Source organism: Mastomys coucha, unplaced genomic scaffold (assembly GCF_008632895.1).
Source record: "Mastomys coucha isolate ucsf_1 unplaced genomic scaffold, UCSF_Mcou_1 pScaffold19, whole genome shotgun sequence".
NCBI lineage: Eukaryota > Metazoa > Chordata > Mammalia > Rodentia > Muridae > Mastomys > Mastomys coucha.
In genome coordinates, this window is record NW_022196901.1 from 10,507,378 (window position 1) to 10,516,510 (window position 9,133).

Sequence of the window (9,133 nt, forward strand, 5' to 3'; positions counted from 1 at the left end):
TGTGTGTGTGTGTGTGTGTGTGTGTGTGTGTGTGTGTATTCCTGTGATGCCATCCATTGAACTGGCTTTTGTACTCCCACATTTCATCACTTAAAACAACAGGAGTCTGGGACAGACTCTCCTCCTGAGGCGATGAACTAGTTGTCAACTATGGAGAGGTTCCAAAACTTCCTTTCCGTGTCTCTGACCTCCACTCAGCCACAAAAATGTGAATTCCTTGTGTTTTAGACACCGAGCTATGGTCCACCAGATGGCGCCAAAACTATAGCCGGAGCCTTAGAATGCATCCAAGACCAGCGTTGGAATCCACTTCAACAGGTCAGTTCCTGTACCTACTAACAAGAAACAACCCTTGTTCTGTGTAGTTGAATTTTTAAAGCACTTCTCAGATTCCTTCAGGGCTTTTTCATGGTTCTACTCTTTCTCTTTGCTAATTTGTATTTTCTTCTTAGGAAATAGGCATCTTTAGGCTGTGGGTGCAAGCCCAAGGTCTCAAAATAGGGGAGGGTGAGTCATGAGGAGTTCAAGGGCAGCCTACGCTACTAATTGTTAAATGAGCTGTATTCTTCATACCTTTCTATTTTCTGATTTTTAAATTTTAAGGAAACCAAGTGAACGTTTTATAAATTCCCAGAGCCAAACATAGTTAAAACAGTATATTTAATACAATGGTGTTGAACACTAACTCCATTCAACTGAAAGACGAATAGGTAAGCAGTGTCCCGGCTCCAGAGGTCATTATGTTTAGCATTCTCTGAAGGACGCTAGACCACAAATAACATAATGAACTCTGGACAGCCAACCTTCTCCTTGGAGCTATTAGAAATCTGCCTCTTAGAATTTTGTCTAAGATGAACAGGTACACAGAAAAATCATACTTTCTTTCTTGTCTTTTTATCAAAGGCAGGAGCCATCTAAGGCCAGAGTGTTGGTTATGATTAAGTAATATTGGTAGAAAGACTGCATATGGAGGGGTCTGATTGTTCAGGCAGCATGTGTATAGTAGAAGATTGCAAATTCAATCATCAATAGGAGGAGAGGAGCTCGGCCCTGTGAAAGTTCTGTGCCCCAGTGTAAGGGAATGCCAGGGCCAGAAAGTGGGAGAGGGCGGGGTGGCAGGCATGGGGAAGTGGGAGGCAACAGGGGTTTGTTTTTGTTGTTTTTGTTTGTTTCTTTGTTTTTTGGAGGGGAAACTGGGAATGGAGAAATTTACATGTAAATAAAGAAAATTTTAAAAAATAAAATAAATAAATAAACAAACAAATAAATGATTAAAAAAATCTGTCACAACAAAACATAGTGTTAACAGATTAAATTGAATTGTTAAAAAAAACTATCAGTAAATTAACCAATAAACAACTCAATTTAAAAAAAAAGTAATATTGGTGGGCAATGTTGAAGGGTCTACCTTAGGATGTCAGTGTATCCATGTCGGTTTTCACACCTCTACTGATATGAAGAGACCTAGACCTTATTAAAGCTCTATATGCTCAGTGTGCTATTACAAAACCAGTCCTCAAAACTCCAACAGGGATTCAACATTGCTGTATGTATACTTACATATATACATACAGTTGTAAAATAGTTTCTTATATGCTAAGCTGAAAGTTGCCTCAGAGAAAAATAAATCAGAAACATTCATTTCAAACATGAGAAATCTGCTGTGTAGAAAAAAAATCATTGAAAAACTCAGCTAAGTAGTAGATGTGAATGCTAAAGATAAGGCTTGCCAGCGTTTGCCTCTTAAACCAACAATTTAACAACTCGTTTTGACAAACCTCAGAGAAATTCGGGTATTAGCTATCTGCTATGAGGTGGGAACAGTTCCTCTGAAGGACCCTTCCACTGCCTAATCCTGGGTTTAGAGTTACTTAATTTCCATTTTCCAGAGGCTGTGTTATCAAAGGGATGAGTGGTGGAGTTGTGTTGTTGTTGATGTTTTGATGTTGTTGTTTGTTGTTTGTGTTTTCTGTTTTGTTTTGGTTAAAAAACTGTAAATGTTCAATGTCAAAATGAAGAGAACCTCATTGCAAATTCAAAATCACTGATCTCTTACATGACCTGCTGCTAATTCCTTGATCTCTTATTCAATTTTCTTATGGAGCTGTTTTTTTTTTTTTTTTTTTTTTTTAAATGAGGGCAGAAATAATACCTCTTCTGTGTGGGCATGTTTGAGTGTGATCCTGTACTTGTAATGGAGTCTGATCCTTAGGACACCTCAACAGAGTTAGTTATTGTCGCTGTCATTGCCATCCCACTGTCCCAACATTATTCAAGGTAAGTTTACACTAATCTGCCATATTAATACAAATCAAATATAAAATCAGAAAACACAACTTCAGACCTCAAATATTGGTTCTTTAAATTCTCACTACTATGTACAAAATGAGAGAGACAGAGTAATGGTTGACAAAAGACTATTAGAGCAATGGGGATATTAGAAATAACACTACTTATCATTATATGAACAAGAAGAAGAAGCAAAGAGCTTACAAGTCATGTTGCTACTTAATTCCATTTAATGAAAACATATTTTTAAGTGCTTTGACATTTCATTATTAAATGTTCATTGTAGTGACCCAATGATACATTTAAATATTCAAATGAAAATTTAAATATCTCCTTAAAAACTTCTACCACCTGTAGAGAGCTGTTTTGTATATGTTTTTACAACCTTTGAAGATAAGATATTGGCTTTTTAATTTTTTTCAAAATCTTCACATTTATAAAGATTTGAGGAGAGAAAGAGAGTATGCCATATTCAGGAGACATACTCACTCAGGCGTCAGTGATAAGGGCTGAAAAATGGTAAGCTTTTGTAAAATTTCTAGGTAGAGCAAAAAGTCTGGTGTGTTCCAGGAGTGTTAGGGCTGGGAGTTGCACTGGAATACATGGATAAAAAGAAATAGTCATTTAATACAATATGGCCAGTTAGAAGTCTAATGATGGCAGCTTAGTTCAGGCAGTGATGCTGAAAATAATATGCTATTTGATGTGGATCTATTTAAAAATTATATCCCAGAAGGTGTGTGTGTGATGAATAGAAACTGAGCTTTGCTAAGCAACCATGTCAGCAGCTAAGGGGGATCAAGTTTTGTATGTAGATAAAGATAAGGTAGAAAATGTTGTTTACTAGTTTAGGGAAGACTACAATGTAATCTTATTTGTAGGAGGTAGAGAAAATCTAAACTTCAGAGGGACCCCATACTCTCACACACTTCCCAGTGGAGTCAGAGTTAACATCTGCCCCATTATATGGAGTTCCACAGAGATCTCTGGGATCTCCTACAAATAGAAATGCAGGCCCATCAGCACATTGTAGTCTTTGAAATCATAAGAATGAATGAGATCACCTGGAGAAGATGGGAAGAAGGAGTTTGAAGATGTGGGATATTCAGGCAGAGGCTGCAAAACGAGCAAAAGCCTGGGAAGCAAGAGAGAAGCAGGAAAGGAAGTAGAAAGCCTTGGGAGCTTTCGAGGCAAGGGCAGTGTTCTACCTGGGAAGTAACAAGATGCGTAATGTCTGCCGTCCCGACTCTATGATGGAGCAGCAGCAATATGGAAATCACTTATGACTGTCCCATTCAGTTAGAAAAAAATGTATTTTTATACCTTTCTATTTTTTTTTATGTTGTGAATGCTTCTTCATGCTCAATAATAACTGTTACTGCTTCAATGTGAAAACAATCAGAAGAGGAATTACAGAATGCCACCTGCCTGCAGTATCCCCCTCACCTCGTCCTCACTCCCCTTACAGTCAAAGGCTATTGGTGTTCTAGCCCATGTCTAGGCTGTTCATGTAAGGTCCTCTCAACATCTGAGTGTTGTTGATCATTACTTCAATCGCACCTCTTCTGTATCGTTGTTTTCTCTCCGTGTTAGGATTCTGGGTATACATGTTTCTGTAATTATTCTATTATAAAAATGAAACAGCTCTCAAATGTGGCCTTTTTAAAGGATGCAAATACTATTTGTTTGTTTGTTTCTGGGTTCGTTTGTCTTGAAAATTCACTGTGTAGCCTAGGCTTTCCATGAATTTATAACAATTCCTTGGCTTAGCCTCCTGAATGCTGGGAGCCCACCAGTGCACCTGGGTATAGTAACATTTATCAATGGCCATGGGCTCTGGTCTCTAGTTAATCTTTTGCTTATTATCAGAATCTACTGAATGGAAATTTAACTTCTTAAGTATGAAAAATTGTTATGCTAACTCTAATTATCTGTTAAACGTGTGGTTCTATCTGTATGTAGGTAGAGGGCTTTGGCCTCCCTGGTACTGGCACTGCGTGGTAACAAACATGGACTCCATTAGCCTGGAGTAGAAGAGCCCACAATTTGGAAGTTTCGGAAAAGCTGCCACATAGCATCTATTTCCACATCTCAGGCTCTACGGTGACTTTTATGTGAATTTTTCAGGCAATATATCTTAATAATAGTATAGCAAGTGCAAAGATTTTATTTTCAGTTCAAGGCACAGGCCTGCATCATAAGGTTAGATACTGCAAGTATCATTTTCTCTCTCACCTCAAGAAATTTAAATTCCTGTGAACATCCTGTGATGTAAAGAGCACATTAAAGTGTGCTGCAATTAGTTCTAAAATAGTGTGTCATAGAGACACACGTTTAAATTCCAGTGAAGATCCTGTGATGCAAAGAGCACATTAAAGTAGACTTCAATTAGTTCTAAAGTAGTGTGTCATAGGGACACATATGAGGGTATAGTCAACCCAGATTTAGATAATGAGAGAACCTGGAGTGAAGAAGATGGAAAAAAAAAAGAGAGCCTGCAGATGGGGTGTGCTGAGAAACACTGTCTCCTGCATATGGCATGGCCATGCACTCAAGAAGTCACTGAAGCTGTGGGTACCTGCTCAAGATGGAGAGAACGACAGTCAATATTTCTAAAGAAAGTACAACTTGGACTGAGGAGTTCTAGCAGAAAGAAGTAGGAAAAGCATCTCATGTGTTGGGGGATGTCTAGGTGATGGGCAATCTTGATAGAATACATAGGGTTCATGTGGGAAGTTTTAAAGGACTAAACAACAAACAACAAACCACAACCAAACTAATTCCAGTGTAGGAAGATGGCAGACACAATGGAAAGGAATTAGGGGAAACCAGAGGATTCCAATGTCATCGAAATGTGGATATTTAATGTGATTCTAGGGAGCAGTGTAAGGCAAGGGATGGCAAAATTAGAAGTCTAAATTGAAAAGAAGAAAGAAAGGCACATTTCATGGAGGAAATCTGACCCAGTTAACTGAAGGGTCTCTGAGAGGTGATTTTCCAAACCCCCTTTATTATTTGAATGGAGGGTGATGTGCCACAGTCATGTGGTCCACCCTCTGGTTCATTGTAAATGGGGAGGATGGGGGCATAGTGGGGGTTCTAAACAAGAGAAGCATGAGATATTATAGGGGAAAGTAAAATCTTCTATCCTCTTGTTCTGACCAGGTTCCCAGAATGAACATGTCCACATCTTAGAGATACAGAGTGGTTCTGGTAACTTCTGGCAAGTGTTTGAGCTGAAACTGGCTCAGCCTTAAATGTGAAAGAAATGAGTCCATAACCACAATATTTAATCCAGATATTGTCAAACAATCATGTACTCCTTTGACTCAAGGGATTGTTTTGGCATCCACAGTCTATCCCATCTATAACCTCACAAAGAATTGATTTTGAATCAGAGGCACTTTAGGCAAATTGTGAAGCTATGAGCAACATTTAATGCTGAGAGATGCCAGAATGTGATGTGCTGAGAACCTAGTAGTATTTTAGAGCTCTGACAAGGGTCATGGAAAATCTTGGCAGCAAGTAGACCAGACTTTTGGCCCAAAGCTCCTAGCTGCACACTCTAGCTCAGTCCACTCCCTTGGCTTTCTGTCTTCGCTCATTCCCCAACAAATACCTTTCCCTAAGTAAGTACTTTACAGATCAGAATATTTTTCTATGTTAAAATTCAGAATAACTGCTGTACCTCCTCTGAATAAGATTCTAGAGAGCTGAACGTAGTGGGTCATGCTTATAACTAAGCATTCTGGAGGCAGAAGCAGGAAGATCCCAAGTCTACCTTCAAGGTCAGCCTAAGCTGTGTAGTGAGATTCTATCCAAAAAATTAAAAATAAATAAATAAATAAATAAATAAATAAATAAATAAATAAAACTTAGCAACAAAGCTGAATCTGATAGAGGTATAGCAATAATTATTCTCTGATGAAAACAACATCCATTGTTTGCCTTTTCTTTTCTTTCTTTTTTTACTTTTAATATTATCTATTTTTTAAGATTTATTTATTTGTTATATATACAGTGTATGCATGTATACTGGCAGGTCAAAGGAGGATCTAATTATAAATGGTTATGAACCATGACTGGATTGCTGAGAATTGAAGTCAGGACCTCTGGAAGAGCAGCCGGTGCTCCTAACCTCTGCGTTATCCCTCCAGCCCAAATTATCTGTTTTTTAAAAATGCTTTAATGATTCTTTGTGAGTTTCACATCTTGCACCTCAGTCTCACTCATCCCCACCCTAGATCTCTCAGATCTGTGTTCCACCTTTTGCAACCCCCCTCTGAAAAAAGCACACACACACAAACAAGTAAACAAAAACAAACAAAACAAAACAAAAAGCATATAAAACATCTCACCATAGAAGCTGTAGTGTGTTACAGTGTGTTCCACAGAATACTGGTCTGTCCACACAACTTCACTTTCAGATGTTCGTTGAGATAAGTAATTGTTCTGTCTTGAGGTTTCTGGCTTCTGTGATACCATCACCATCAAATCCTCACCAGACTCCTCCAGGTTATCCTGTTGTTTCCCTGTGTCATGGAGAACCTGCAGCTTTGGCCTGTCACCACTGTTAACCTTTCTAATTTCCTCCCTTCCCCCCAATAGCAAGCATCCTCCTCTTTCAGTGATAACAACTTACCACTGTTTTGTAGTTTATGTAAGATTCACTCTAGCTCTGTTTCCCAGCACATGACTTTGATTTAATTAATCTGAGAATCAAATTTTGTTATATTCTGTGGTGAATTGTTATTAGGCAAGCATGTAGGTTGTGGCAGAGTATGTGTGCATGTGCACATTTGTACAGGTAAGTTGCCATGTGGATGGAGGTCAGAGGAAATATCCATGGGTTTATTCTCTCTGTTGGGGATCCTGAGTTTTTCATGCAAACTTTTTTTTTTTTTTTTTTTAGATTCTAAGTCATTTATTTAGGTGGCCCAGACTTAGGGCTTTGCATAGCCCACATGGGAGTTAAGTTATTGCTTTCCTTTCATTTACCAGTAGATACAAATCAGGTGGCCTACATATGATGGTGAGCAGAGTCATGTCTGAATATAAAGTCCAGGACAGAAAACAAGAGAAAAACTGGCGCTCTTCCAAATGGTACAAAGACAATGCAAACCACTGGTATTTTCAGTTATGTGCATATGAAATTTTGTGTCATGTCTTGAGTCATTTTCAACTAAACAAATCATCAAATACTCCAAGTTTGTCTAAATAATTAGTTGGACTTCTTCATCAAACCCACACTAAACCTTGGAAGATACTCTACCTACAGGGACAATCCTCACTTCAGGGTGCTACGCGGGCTCTTTTGTTACCTTAAAACATCTTCCCCATCATCACACAGCCTGACTTAATGTTTGTAGTTGATAAATAGGCATTTACATGGTTATACTGCTATCTGAACTGCTTTGCAAACAATGTAATTAGCAAGCCTCTGAAAGAGGGACTGTTCTGTGTCCTCCTAGTTTGGTAGGCCACCTAACTTTACTGCAGTCACAGCTAATGAGAGGGAAGAAGACAGAAAGGAAGCCCCTGTCCCTGCTTATTCCTAATGCATGCCTATTGTTTCTCAGCCCTGGCTCACCAAGACACACAGAGTCTAACCAATGACCAGCCTCAGAGAATATGAATTTTGTCTGAATTGTTTGCAAGTGTTTCAGAGCTTTAGAGGGGATACTAACATGTACAGTACATTGGAAACAGCACTGATTCATGTAAAAGACCAACACTTACTTTCACATCCCAGATTCAACTCCCTTTAAGGCCTCTTCGGCTTTCTGTATTATATTCACTAGAAAGAAATGGGTACTTCTACAGATTTATTACAAAAATCCATTTCTGATATACATTTAAGTTATAGAAGATATTTGCTGAGACAAGAGTTGGCACCATGGCTCATGAGACCATGAATAATATAAGAAATGAATTATAATATAAGCAAGGGCATTTAAATTTAAATAGCTGCAAATGACTCGATTGTAGCTCCTTATTCATGCTCAACTAAGAGAAAATAAGAAAAGATTGCTCTATAGCATCTACTTGCCTCAGCTAAACTTAGTAAGGTAAAATTGTCCCTTTACATGTTGTCTGTCTCCAAGAAGTGTTTTTGACTTCAAACTTGGTTCTTTAACTTGTCTCAGTGATCTGTTCCTCATTTTCCTCCCTGCTCTCTTGTTACCTTCCATCCCAGAACTCATACCTAGCTGATGGTGCTCCCAGATCCATCTTGCTTTTAGAGGCTTGAGTGGGCAAAAAACAGGGCAACATTGTAATAATATTCTAAATGTTATGGGGGAACACTGCTTTTAAAATTTGAAACATTTTAAAATGTATTTCTCCTCATGTGTTGTTATCCTCCTTGTCCCAGAGGAACCAGATCCTTGGAGGAACCAGATCCTTGGAGGAACCAGATCCTTGGACTCTGTGCCCCCTACCTCTTTTTGTTCTTAGTTACAACATGTCTTTCTCTGTTAACACTCCTGGGGAGTGTAAATACAGAGACCTATGTGCTCAAGGTATAGCAAATAAATATTTAAGATATCATTTTATATTTTCCTTGGGGGTCAATTAAAGACATTTTCCCTGAAATCTCAAAATAAATTTAAGCACTTTAAAAATAAGAGTGAATCTCTAATCACTGACTTTGTTCACATTTCTGATTAATACAGTGATGGCGTCTGAGTGTTTCCTACTGCCTTCGTGGTATTTATTTTTAAGTTGTCCTCATCTCTATCTTGTTGTGTTTTGGTAAACAAGAGCTTTTCTCTAAATAATTTTTTTTTTTTAGATATTTTCTTTATTTACATGTAAATTTCTCCTTTCCCAGTTTCCCCTCCAA